Source organism: Cygnus atratus, chromosome 1 (assembly GCF_013377495.2).
Source record: "Cygnus atratus isolate AKBS03 ecotype Queensland, Australia chromosome 1, CAtr_DNAZoo_HiC_assembly, whole genome shotgun sequence".
NCBI classification, from domain to species: domain Eukaryota; kingdom Metazoa; phylum Chordata; class Aves; order Anseriformes; family Anatidae; genus Cygnus; species Cygnus atratus.
The window spans coordinates 201,563,068-201,576,603 of record NC_066362.1 but is presented as its reverse complement, the minus strand read 5'-3'; the positions used below and the strand labels follow the sequence as shown (position 1 = coordinate 201,576,603).

Below are 13,536 nucleotides of genomic sequence, written 5' to 3'. Positions count from 1 at the left end.
AAAGAATACAGTTTATTGCTTTGTCATTGGATCGTTAGATTTCACAACGTTCTGGTATAATCTTTTGACCAGAAGTAATTGGTGTCATTTTATCTTTTGCACAAGTATGACCAGTATATCATAAGAGAGATATTCTATAGGAGAGCTGTGACGATGGTCAGCCTTTAAAAAGACATCTGTACTTCGTGTCTCTTGAATGGCATTGTGAATATGGCAAACCACATTAAGCTGTAGAGAGGAACTTTAGAGGAATTTTAAGCTAACTTCAAAACCACTTTTTTTTTCTCTTTGTTGCAAGGAGTTTCTGTGACAGTGAATTCCCATCTACAGCCATGGTTTTCTTTTCTCTTTCAGAATTTCCAATAGCTCTATGTGTGTGTATGTAAATATAAGTGTACTACGTAGTAAGTATGTGCTTGTGTGTTTTTCTACAACATACATGATCAAGGAAAGAGCAAGTTTTTCTGAAATCAACATTAATTATGACAATGTAGGGACAAAGCAAGACAAACAAGTATGTCATTTTGTCAGTTAATGTAATTCGTGTTAAATTAGGATCTTTTTTTTTTCTCTTTTCTATGCTCCAGAAAATAATCTTTTTTGAGTCTAATTAATCTGTCTCCTAGGGAAGACAGCATAAATGGAGTAGCTTTTGTTAGCTGCAGATCTGTGCTTAATTGTCAACAGCTGCTTCTAGATCCCTACCCAGAACTACATTGCTCCAGCAAAGCTTTCACCCCTTGACGTCCAGAGAGATTTCTTAGAAAGGAGCGGCTGCAAGTCCAAGTCCTGAATGTAAGTGAGGATGTGAGGACACATGCCAACAAGCTCTCAGGTCCTCGCAGGATCAAGCTCTACACGACTGTGGTTCATGGTGGCAGTTAACCATGTTTGGTTGCTTTAACACCTTCATGGGTTCAATGAAGTTTTGACAAGCAAACTACTTTCTTGTGGTGTTGTAGTAAGACACCACTGTAAATTCAAGAGTGAAGCCTCTAATGAAGAGCCAGTTCCGCACATGTTTTAAGTAGTAAAATGTATTTTCTGTGTTGCAGTTTTCCAAATATCCAGGTAGATTTTTTTTTTTTTTTTTTGGCATTAACACTAATTCTGCATGACTACAGTCCTAACTGCATCTGTACTGGTAAAAATACACAGCATTACACTAAGTCTTATACTATCATCACGGTTCTTGACACGCTTTTTTTCTTGGGCAAAGTGCTGCCTTTGCAAACAAATGTTGGCCATGGTTTAGGCATTAACCCAAACCACATGCCTTTGCCATTCAACCCTTTAAGCACAGCCAACCGATTTTAGACTTATGGATATCCTTCAGTTGGTCTAGAAGCCAGAAAATAGACCCTGGCCCAGTATCTAGGGTAGATATAGCCACAGGGTCCTTTCCTACAGACACTGACTTGCATGAGTCATTTTAGTGGCAGCAGCTGGACTGTTTAGTTGGGGTTGTACGCCTTACTCTGGCTATAATCTTTACCTAATAACAGAATGAAAGCATTGTTTATGATTCCAGTTCTGATTTTGAGATTTAAATCAATATTTATCTCATGGACGGGGATGGATGGGGAGGGCTACAACAAAAATGAAAACCAGGCATGGTCAAAATGCTGCCTTCTATGTTTTTTTGGTTTTGGTTTTTGAATCTTACATCCGTTTCTTTTGGTCTCTGTTCTCATTATGTACCCCTCTGTCACTAATTTGTTTTTGCTATTTTCAGGTTTCTATTCAATCACTGACATACTGTTTTTTTTAAAACAATTGCTTCTTGGAGTGCCTCACATTTAAGAAGCAACCACAGAATCATGACCTAAAAAATAACTTTTATTCTAAAGAACACTTTGATCTTTTTCAAACCATGGTTCTTTACAAAATCCAATTAATTTTCCCAGTGTGATTCCTTTTAGCCAAAGTAAGCAAAGAGTACAGAATAATCATTTTACTTATTGACCAGAAGCTGACTAATTCACTGTCTGTTTCTCATCCTTTTACCAACATTTGCTATTGTTTGGGTTGTAGATGCTACAGTGGATATTTATTTGCTTGTATTTCTAGCAGATTTAGTTTCATCATTTTATAAAACAATTTAAATTCAAAGCATATTAAATTGGCATTCTATGTATAACTTCTGTTTTTTTTCTACCAATATTAGCTTACAGATTACTTTGAAAATGAATTTATTACTGTTTATCAAGATGAGATCAATATCGCATCATAAGAACTTTCTTTCTAGATGTCGTATGGCTGGTCTTGCCTTTATTTTCTACCTCTTCCCCCTCCAGTTTTCATTTCCTTCTCTTTAATATTATATCCTGATTTATACTGATTTGAAAAATGATGGATTAATAGTATGTCTTTAGTGTAGTATTTATTTTATTGGTATCTTTTTATTTTATTGGTATCTTGATATCTTTTGTTATTTAAATATGAACAATTTTTTCCTCAGGAATAAATCATCTAAGTTCTTTAAATGGACCTTATATAAATACTACAGCTCTTCTCTGCTCATTCTTGAGATAAAGCTGCCATTAATTCAGTATTGTTAAAGTAGGCTTGATTTTTCTGTGTTTAACTGAGAGGGGAATTGAAAGAAAATGGCAGAAATGCAAGAATCTGACAGCATTGATCAAAAATATCTTCAGTCCGTTTCTGAGCAGAGACCAGATATGAGACACACCAGTGGCCTTTACAGTTCTTGCTCAGGTATAACTACACCCTGGGTATCCAAAACTTTTGCTCGACATTAAATTCATTTGCTTGTTCTGTGGCTTGTACTACTGCTTTTGTAGTTCTGTTCAGGTTCTGTTTTATACTTCCGGGAATTACTTCTAAAATGTTCTATTTTATTCCGTTTGTGCTGAGACTCATTGCAATCATTTAAACCCCTTGGTAAATACCTGACCAAACATTTATGGAAAGTTCTTTATTCACACCTAGTTTTACTTCTTCATTTCAATTCACAACCTCTGTTCTATGCTATAGTCTAAACAAAAGCTAGTTTCTGTCTAGTGATCCTTTGCAATTTTTTGTGTAAATATGCAATCTTGTGTTATGCTTTCAAATATCTTCCTTGATGTATTGTTTCTGTTTATTGTCTCTATCCTTATGTCTAACTAGTTCAAATTCTCCATTACTCTTCATTTATTTGTTTTCCCCATAGTCCACACATAGAGTGTTCTGTTTTGCCTTTTTATTATTACTTCTAATGAGAAAGTAGAGACTGGTTGATAACTTTTCAGGGGAGTACTTTTTATTAGAAAATGTCAACTGCACAGAATTAGCTTTTTGAAAACTCTGTGAAGGCAACTGGAAATTAGGAATATTGCTGTTACATGTGGAGTCAGAGCTTAGAGCTCCCAATTCCCTTATTCTCAGACTCTCTCTGCTCAGGGTAATCTGTTCCTGCAGACCATACAATTCAAGTGGCTTCAGCAGTTACAGGATCAAGGCTAACACTGGAAAAAGTGGAGGGTTTAATTTTTGTAACTTAGTTTCAGTTCCAATTTGAGATAATTTTGCCTCCGAACTTCAGTTTTTCTTAGGGTGGAGAGGATGTGTCTGAGTGTGCAAACCTCTCTATCCTGGCACAGTGTACAATTGTATATAGGCAGGGCAGAGCTCAGCAGTTCCTGGTCTCTCCAGTGCAGTGAGAAAGAACGTGTGCTGCACTGGGTGCTAATGGAGAGCCCTTCTGCCCAAGGCACTGGAATTTATATCCTACATTATTTCTGGACCTCTAGTCTCAGGGAATGCATGTGGTGTATGTAATCTCTGTGCCTCAGCTCCTGCTCAGTCATAGACTTCTTTCACCTCTCTTCTGCTCTGTTCTCTCTGCCTCCTATTCAAAAAATCTCTGCTTCAATTTCTTTTCATTCTCTCCTGCTTTGGAGCAGTCCTTCCCATATGTTTGTGATTCACCAGCTGTTTTATAGCTTAACGCCTTTCCCCTGCTCTGTCTATTGGTTCTTCTGTTAAGATGTAACCCAACAGACTGCATATGTTTCCAAAGGGCTTCCTAATGCCATGCAAACCTGAATTTCTTCTGAACACTTGAAGAGCCAGTCATTCAAAAGAGAGCTGCATTGGCAAAAGGATGGACTGGCTGAACTACCCCTTCCAGCACTTCTCTGTTTGTGCCCAAGGTCTCTGGCCCCAGCACATGACTGGCTTTTCTCCCTGACAAATGGAATGACATTAGTTTCATTTCTGAACATACCACCTCAAAGGTGTACTGAAGGCCTATTTAATTCAAGCTGAATTTGAATTTAACAGACGCTGTAGCTGATTCTGACCACCTCCTCCATCTGGAGCTTGCCCCTTTTTTAAATAAAATACATCTCCATTACTGACAATTTCCTAAATGCTTTCCCTACATACCACTATAACCATTTAATGGCATGGTTTAAATGCTGCATTGCCTGTTGAGCCAAAATTTGGCTCAGCACTGTATAAACAAATTATGTAGGGCCATCCCAACCCCTAGGATCTTGCAGCCTTGTGTCTAGGTATGCTGCCAAAGATGAAAGAACGATGAGCAAAGCCAGGGCAACATGCGGCAGCATGGGTTGGCTGTAATGAGTCACAGGTTGTTGTACCCACTGTGCACTGAAAAACAAATAGCTCTTAAAACAAATATTTCACAATAAAGATGGCCTTTGTTCAAATTGCACAGTGACTGAGCATTTGCCCAGTGTTCAAGTTGTCTGATCCACATGGCACGTGCCTGGAGGCAGATTTAGTCTTGTGAGCTTAGCAGGTGCAAACAGTGCAAACTGATCTCTGTGAAAAGATGCTATTGTCTTCAACCCTCCTCCAGGATTTTTCTGGTCTTAAATTTGTAGCTGAGGTTCAGCTGGAGTTCTCCTGATTGGCATCTGTCACATGTGTTGACACAACATGTCTCACAAGTGTTATTAGTCACTGCTTTTCCAGCATGGGCTTTCTGCTGCTGTGGGCCACAAGTCTGGCTTCAACACAGAAATTCTGTGCTGTGTATTTTTGTCTTTTACAGCTTAGAGAACAGGGCCTAGACAGAAGAAATAATAAAAAGTCTAAGAAGTAAAAGGCAGCAAATGAATGAGGGTTCAAGTTGGGTTCCGTGTCAGTTTTAAACGACTGCACTACCTGCTTCTAGATCTCATTCAGTTCTCTTCTTCTTGTTGCTGATGTTCTGTAGTGCAACAGTGCTGTGTCTCATTTTGTAGCCTCCACTGATGCTTATTTCATTCTTCTGAAGGTCTCACAAATGCAAAAATTATTTTGGAGAGAAGATATGTGGTTTGATTCTCTCCTGAGAGGAGCCAAATTTTTCTCTTCAACAAACAAGATTGCATTTCTGCTCAACCACATAAATCCTTTGAATTTTCTTCTGCTTTTTTTTTTTTTCAAAACCCACAGACTTTTCCTTTCTATGGATTAGCATCAGGTGGGCAGCACTCTCCTTGCAAGGCACAATGTCATAATCAAATCAATTTTCAGAGCAGTAACTGCACGATGAAAGCATTTGTCTTTTCAACTGTGGTGTGTCTGTGGGATGGAGGGAGTAGAAATGTCTGACCTCTTGCCAAACTCCATCCCTCTGCGTCACGAGGAGCATGGTACCACTCCTTCCCTCTGCAACAGGGTTGACTCACTCCTTTACTCACCCAAGATCAGGTTCTCTAGTGTTGTCCAGCCCCAAGGAGCCAGTGCAGCAGCAGCCAGAAATGTGGTAAATCACCTTATTTATGATCTGACTCTTTGGGGAAATAAGCCATTCTCAGAGGGGTTGTGCTGCCTGCCTACATAGATGTTTTGTTAGGCTGTTATCTTGGGACGTGTTTGTTTATCAGGAAGGAACAAGGAAATTGGCAGGAGCAGGGAGGGTTTTTTATTCTGCAGTAGGGAGATTTTATAAAGTAAAAATCTCTTTTTTTTTTTTTTAAACTAATTCTGAAGGTTAGCGTAGTGATTCTGCTTTTAAAAATCTACATGTGATCTATGCAATTGATTCAGAGTTCACGTAACTGAACTCTAAGTGTGCACAGCTAATATCAGCAGAGGGAGGCTACTGCATCCCATAGGGAGCATCTGACTAGTCCAAGTCCAAGTGACAGCTCATCTAGGGCAGACGGTGGATGCATCACAGCAGTGGGGTGCAACAGTGGGATGGAGGTACCTGCTATTTTGGCAGCCAGAGTGCTTCTTGGGGCAGAGGAGCCCTAAGAAGGGAATGCTGCACTGACTCACCGGTCTCTGTGACGCTGCAGAAACAGAGGCAAGTGATGATGGTGGATTGGAGGTGGGCCTGTTAACTCTACTGTCGAGATGATACTAAAACTTCAACTAAGTCAACAGAAGCAATTTAGAAGCAAAAGTCATTAGATCTCATTACTAGCTCCCCAAGGAGTCCAACTCCCCAAACAGCTGTCTCCTCTGAAAATTTTCAGAGCCTTAGGAACAGCACCAATAACTGGAAAACAGTGCAAGATGCATTCAGGAAGCTCCACTTTTCCTGTAGGCACACAAGATTTTCACTGTTGCCTTGCATTAGGGCTTAGAAAGAGGTATTGACACTCAGCTCTCTTCTCGCACTATGAAAAAAAAAAAAAGCTGCATAGAAGGGTCAAGGGATTTATAGGAAACCTCTTTAACTAGACTAAACTTAAAGTTCATTGATATTATAGCATGGTAGCTCTGTTGGAAGAAGGAATTAAGGAATTACAGGGGAGAGAGTGCTCTGGCTTTAATTTGTAAGTACCTTTTGGTCACAATCAGTATCTGACATTAACCCGAGGCAAAATCACTCTGCCACAAGTACTCTGTCTATATGGAGTAAAAAAGGCACTGCAACAGTGAGCTGAAGAACACTTAGTTGCAACAGATCTCCTGTTGTTTATACAGAAGGATAATATTTAACAACCTGGTAAATGTTTAAATAATATTGTATTATGGATAATGAATAGAGTTTAGAATATAGATGGCTTTCATCAAGAAGGGGGAAATGAAAAATAATACAAACAGAAAACAAAGGAAAAATCTTATGAAGGTTATACAAGGTCATGGCCGACAGATGTTATGTCATCTTGTTCTGTGCTTGTGTGCATACTTCCTTGTTTAGTTGAATGGAATAAAGACTCTTCTTGAAAGAAAAGGATCCTGATCCTATGTACCAGTAAAGACAAGGAGCCAAGAAATTGGAGAGGAATTTGGGGAAGAGCTACATATTTTACTTTGCAGGTTTTAAAATACAGGAAACACTCCTCAATGTAGGGAAGTTCTTAACATGAGTATTGTTTGTCTTGTGTGAGTTTTAATTTAGGAGGGGAACATGGATCCACTTTGCTGCATCTGTGTACAGGATCTGTAGGCTTGTAGATCTTGTCTTCAGTGTGGATCAGATAAGAGAGCAATATAGGTAATATATATAACATCAGGCCATGTCTGCATGCTTGTTTGGTGTCATTTTGTTTTTCAGTTAGTATGCAGAGGCCACTGAGTCTTTTAATAGTGTTTTTATAGTGTGTGTTTGTTTGTTTGTTTATTCCTGCTGGAAATCTTTTCCCAATTCTATCTGGACAAGTTTTGTTGTTTCTGGGACTTGCATACTCTCATTACAAGGCAATGCCCTCCACTGTGTGTGTGTGTGTGTGGAATGTAACATTAGGGTGTGAGATACAAAGAGAATAAGGCTGTTAAAATTTTGAAGACATTGCAGAATATATCTTCTGAACCCTAACATAATATGCAAGGTAGAAAGAGAACTTGGAAGACTGGACAATTGCTGTCTTTTTTTTTTTCCGTATTTATTCCATATCTGTAAAGAAGAAACAATAATGATCCAGCAGCCATTTTCTGTACACAGACAATGTTTCCATTTTCTTTAGAAACTAAATAGCCAGACAATTTTTTTTTGCTAAGATTCATCAAGGTATTTTGAAGTCTTTTTAATAAAGGTTTCCATTAGACTTAATAATTTATCATCTAGCTAATTGCACAAAATGCTCTCTAGACAAATCTCTTTAAGGCCTAATCTTAGCAACAATATGTTATTTTTACGTCAGTTCCTAGAGCATGAAAGCTTTTTTCATGCTAATATTCCATGTGACTTCAGAAGATTATCTAGGCAATGAAAGCATGAGTTGGGACTTTGGTCAGAATCTCAGAAAATGCATTGGTTTTCTTCTCTGTCACTGCACATTTCTTTGCCTTTCTTGATATGTCCAATGAACTGAAGGAATTAAAATTATGAAATACATGTGACAAGAAATGTGCTTGTATAATTCCATCAATAATTTAAAGTAGTTTTCCTGACAGAGAGAAACTCTGTAATTTTCTTACCACTGCAATTTAAAATAGGAGATATTTTTCCATACAGAATTTCAAATGCTTTACTATAGCCAGGCTTTCAACAGAACATTTCCTATAAAATGTTGATTTCTGTGTGGTGTTTTCCTAATTTATTTTTATTTTGTCAGGGACACTACAACTTAATTAACTTGTACATGTTGTCTTTATATTCAGTTGGTTTTGCTCCATGTTTCTGTGCTCTCTGTCTAACCTATCTGGAAACAATGCTGTACAATATAAGGGAAGTGTATGGCCAAAATCCTTATTTAGATGAATAAGCAAGTTTTGTTTGTTTGTTTTTTGTCTTAATCCCATTGATTATATTTGGCCTCTCACATATTCCGAATGCAAGTATTAGTTGTATATGCTCTTGAAATTTTGGATGGATACTCAAAAGAGGAGTACAAGAGGTAATTTCTTATACTAGGCAATATTTGGGAGTGGAAGCGTTCCTCAGTAGACATTTTTAAGGAGAAAAATAATCCTCCTAAATCTATTAAAGTAATTCTTACTGTTTTTTAACATCATGCATATCAAGGTTAAAACAAATAATATCATAATCTAGTAAATAATAGATATGTTACTAGAGAATAAACGTCTCCAGGGTACACCGAAGTCCTAAAAGAAGTTCTCAAGTTTGTGATTGGGATTTGGCAGGCACATTTCCAAAGACAGTGATAGGTGCAAAGGAGATGTTATATTGTTATATATGTTAAATATTTGTCCACTATGTACTCTGGGGCATAATACAGCTCCTCCACAATATCCTCACCATGAAGAGCAGAGGAACCTGTCAAGAAAAAACACTTAAGTTAGAAGAGTAAAGGGTGTTTCATCACACCTAGAAAAAGGCAGCTAAAATCTCATAACAAATATTTCAAATTTCAGTATTTTTTTCAGTATTCTAATGCACAATTGTGACTGAATTTCATGACCCCCAGATACAAGTTCATGAGTATGTGTGTCCTGTTACTGTTGTCCAGAGCATAGTTACTGTAGTTCAGAGGATATGTTTTAGAAAAATAGGTCCTCTTTCGATAAAAGTTTGAAAGTAATTGGAGGAAAACTCAAATAAATAGTTCTTTCTTGATTAAACAAGTACTCCAGAATTATACAACTCTTCTATAGCAGCAATACAGCATGCTACCTTTGTAGAAAAAGTACAGAGCTAAATGCAAATAAAATAATTTGAAGAAAGGTGAGTGGAGATGGATCCTGAAAGTGTGTTATAATAAATTTAACAACGTGGAAAGGAAAAACCTGAAAATTTTGAAAGGAAATATGGTTTAAAAATCAAATTGTGTATTATAAAAACAAGCACTTAGAAAAGCTTCTAGTGGAAGCTAGAAAGTGGAACCCCATCTTCATATTTTATGTGTGAAAAGAGAAGGAAATTAGCATCCAAGCAGAATCAATAAGAAACGAGAGACTGGCAAAAGGTTATTCAACTCCAAAACTAAACAAAGTTTATCCATACAAATCTAAAAAATGAGAGCAATTAGATATATTTTTGAAAATATAGAAAACTCTTGAAAAGATAGAGAGAGAACAGTTCCTCAGCTAAAATCTTGGATCCTTTTTTTTGTTGTTTTTTTGAAACATGCAAAATTATCTGAATGATAAATGAAAAAGGGAAAGAGGAGAAAAACTCAGTGGTACAAAGGGCAAAGTAACATTAGGAAAAGGATAATTACAGACCATGTTTTGTTTAATTAAAAAGAATTATCCACAAAATGGAGATTAGGCTGAATTGAAAAGTTTGTTTTAGTAGTAGCAAGATGGCTGGATGGTGATGTTGGGAATATGATAACCTCTGAATTGTATACAAAGTCAACATGTTATATACAGGTATAGCAGAAAGAATGAAGGGCCTGGACATGAGAAAGAGAAGAAAGTAAATTGTGAAGAGATTTTAGGTTATTTGATATTCATCTCAGCAAGCAAAATATTTGGTGCATTAAAAAATAAATAAATTAAAAATTTTCTCAAAACACATGAGGAATTCTTGAAAACAGAGAATGACATCTGCAAGAAGGGTAATACGGAATACATGGCAGGCATTTGTAAAACACCTTGAAAGAAAAAGTGGCTTAAGCTTTTTCTTTATATATTTGTTTGATTTATTTTCAACTCTGCAAGAATGAAAGAAGGGTCAGGGGTGGTTCAAATTCAGAGTTGCTGTTTCACATAAAAAGATCTACAGATACTGTCATCTTGGATGGGACCTGCATCCCCACTAGTAAGTACCAGCACGTTATGCAGAAGATATTAGAGCTCGTTCCTTTGTTGCTTTCAAGTGGATAATAGTTCACAAAGTTAATCATTTATGATAACCAACTATGAACCTAACAATTGTTTTTGCCAGCAGCTTATTTATAATATGTGGACATTTATCTTCTTTTTCTACTTAGTTTGCTGGCTGTTCAAAGGGCTTTATGAAGGAATTTTTTTGGATGCTGAATGTGGAAAGACCTTGGGGCTTTCTTTAGGGAATATTGCAAAGACAGCAAAGGCACAAGAGCACAAAAGAAAATTAATACATTTCTCTGCAGGCTAATTTAAAAGCAGTAGATAAAAACCATTACAAAAGATTCTGTAGTTCTTTTCAGTATGAGAATGGAGTGTTTTAGTGTCTTTAATTTATGAGTTTCTGAGAATATGCACGCAAGAGAATGACCTGTCTTGGACAGAGTGACCATGAAATGGTAAAGTTCTCTATTCTTGGTGAGGCCAGGAAGGGGACCAGTAAAACTGCTGTATTGGACTTCCGGAGGGCTGACTTTGAGCTGCTCAGGACGCTGGTTGGCCGAGTCCCTTGGGAGGCGGTTCTGAAGGGCAGAGGAGTCCAGGAAGGCTGGGCGCTCCTCAAGAAGGAAATCTTAACGGCACAGGAGCGGTCTGTCCCCACGTGCCCAAAGACGAGCCGGCGTGGAAGAAGACCGGCCTGGCTCAACAGAGAGTTGCGGCTTGTGCTTAGCAGAAAAAAGAGGGTTTATAATCTTTGGAAAAAAGGGCGGGCCGCTGAGGAGGACTACAAGGATGTAGCGAGGCTGTGCAGGGAGAAAATTAGAAAGGCCAAAGCTCATCTGGAGCTCAACCTGGCTACTGCCGTTAAAGACAACAAAAAATCCTTTTACAAATATATCAATGCGAAACGGAGGACTAAGGAGAATCTCCATCCTTTACTGGATGCGAGGGGAAACCTAGTTACTAAGGATGAAGAAAAGGCTGAGGTGCTTAATGCCGCCTTTGCCTCAGTCTTTAGCGGCAATACCAGTTGTTCTCTGGATACCCAGTGCCCTGAGCTGGCGGAAGGGGATGGGGAGCAGGATGTGGCCTTTGCTATTCATGAGGAAATGGTTGGCGACCTGCTAAGGAGCTTGGATGTGCGCAAGTCGATGGGGCCGGATGGGATGCACCCGAGGGTACTGAAAGAACTGGCGGAGGAGCTGGCCGAGCCGCTTTCCATCATTTATCGGCAGTCCTGGCTATCGGGGGAGGTCCCAGTTGACTGGCGGCTAGCCAATGTGACGCCCATCTATAAGAAGGGCCGGAGGGCAGACCCGGGTAACTATAGGCCTGTCAGTTTGACCTCAGTGCCAGGAAAGCTCATGGAGCAGATTATCTTGAGGGTCATCACGCGGCACTTGCAGGGCGAGCAGGCGATCAGGCCCAGTCAGCATGGGTTTATGAAAGGCAGGTCCTGCTTGACGAACCTGATCTCCTTCTATGACAAAGTGACGCGCTTGGTGGATGAGGGAAGGGCTGTGGATGTGGTTTACCTTGACCTCAGTAAGGCTTTTGACACCGTTCCCCACAACATTCTCCTCAAGAAACTGGCTGCTCGGGGCTTGGACTGGCGTACGCTTCGCTGGGTTAGAAACTGGCTGGATAGCCGGGCCCAGAGAGTTGTGGTGAATGGAGTCAAATCTGGTTGGAGGCTGGTCACAAGTGGTGTCCCCCAGGGCTCGGTACTGGGGCCGGTCCTCTTTAATATCTTTATCGATGATCTGGATGAGGGCGTCCAGTGCACCCTCAGTAAGTTTGCAGATGACACCAAGCTAAGTGCGTGTGTCGATCTGCTCGAGGGCAGGAAGGCTCTGCAGGAGGATCTGGATAGGCTGGAGCGATGGGCTGAGGTCAACTGTATGAAGTTCAACAAGGCCAAGTGCCGGGTCCTGCACCTGGGGCGCAACAACCCCAAGCAGAGCTACAGGCTGGGAGATGAGTGGCTGGAAAGCTGCCTGGCCGAGAAGGACCTGGGAGTATTGGTTGATAGTCGGCTGAATATGAGCCAGCAGTGTGCTCAGGTGGCCAAGAAGGCCAACAGCATCCTGGCCTGTATAAGAAGCAGTGTGGCCAGCAGGTCTAGGGAGGTGATTGTCCCCCTGTACTCGGCTCTGGTGAGGCCACACCTCGAGTACTGTGTTCAGTTTTGGGCCCCTCGCTACAGGAAGGACATGGACGTGCTCGAGCGAGTCCAGAGAAGGGTGACCAAGCTGGTGAGGGGTCTGGAGAACAAGTCTTACGAGGAGCGGCTGAGGGAGCTGGGCTTGTTCAGCCTGGAAAAGAGGAGGCTCAGGGGCGACCTTATCGCTCTCTACAGTTACCTTAAAGGAAGCTGTAGTGAGGTGGGGGTTGGTCTGTTCTCCCACGTGCCTGGTGACAGGACGAGGGGGAATGGGCGAAAGTTGCGACAGGGGAGTTTTAGGTTGGATGTTAGGAAGTACTTCTTTACCGAAAGGGTTATTAAGCATTGGAACGGGCTGCCCAGGGAGGTGGTGGAGTCGCCATCCCTGGAGGTCTTTAAAAGACGTTTAGATGTACAGCTTAGTGATATGGTTTAGTGGAGTAGTTAGTGTTAGGTCGGAGGTTGGACTCGATGATCTTGAGGTCTCTTCCAACCTAGAAATCTGTGTCTGTGTCTGTGTCTGTGTCTGACCATAACAGTGGAAAACCTGGATTCTGTAGACCAGTATCGTCTGTGGTATCAATCTAGAAGCACAAGAGAGAAAAGGCAGAGCAATTTCTGTAATTGAAAGTAACATTTTATAGAGGATGTCTAATTAACCTGAGTTAGGTGTGGCTGTGTTCTACTGATTCTGTTGTACCCTGTATTGGGATGTCTTATTAAGCCTCCTTAATACTCAATTAAAATGTCTTTAGTTGTTAAAAGAACAGAACGGAAGATTA

At 39.9% G+C, this 13,536-nt stretch overlaps 1 protein-coding gene across 5 annotated transcripts in view; it reads left to right on the top strand.

The window, feature by feature from the left end:
* DLG2 (discs large MAGUK scaffold protein 2) overlaps nt 1-13,536 on the top strand; it is a 1,033,555-nt gene that overhangs the window by 838,159 nt on the left and 181,860 nt on the right. Inside the window, exon 1 of one of the 5 annotated variants that reach the window (XM_050713153.1) lies at nt 5,684-5,725. The exons of the other annotated variants lie outside the window; for them this stretch is intronic. The gene's annotated coding sequence lies outside the window, so the exon portion shown is untranslated. Of the gene's footprint in view, nt 1-5,683; nt 5,726-13,536 lie in introns of those variants that run through there. 5 annotated transcript variants of the gene reach the window in all.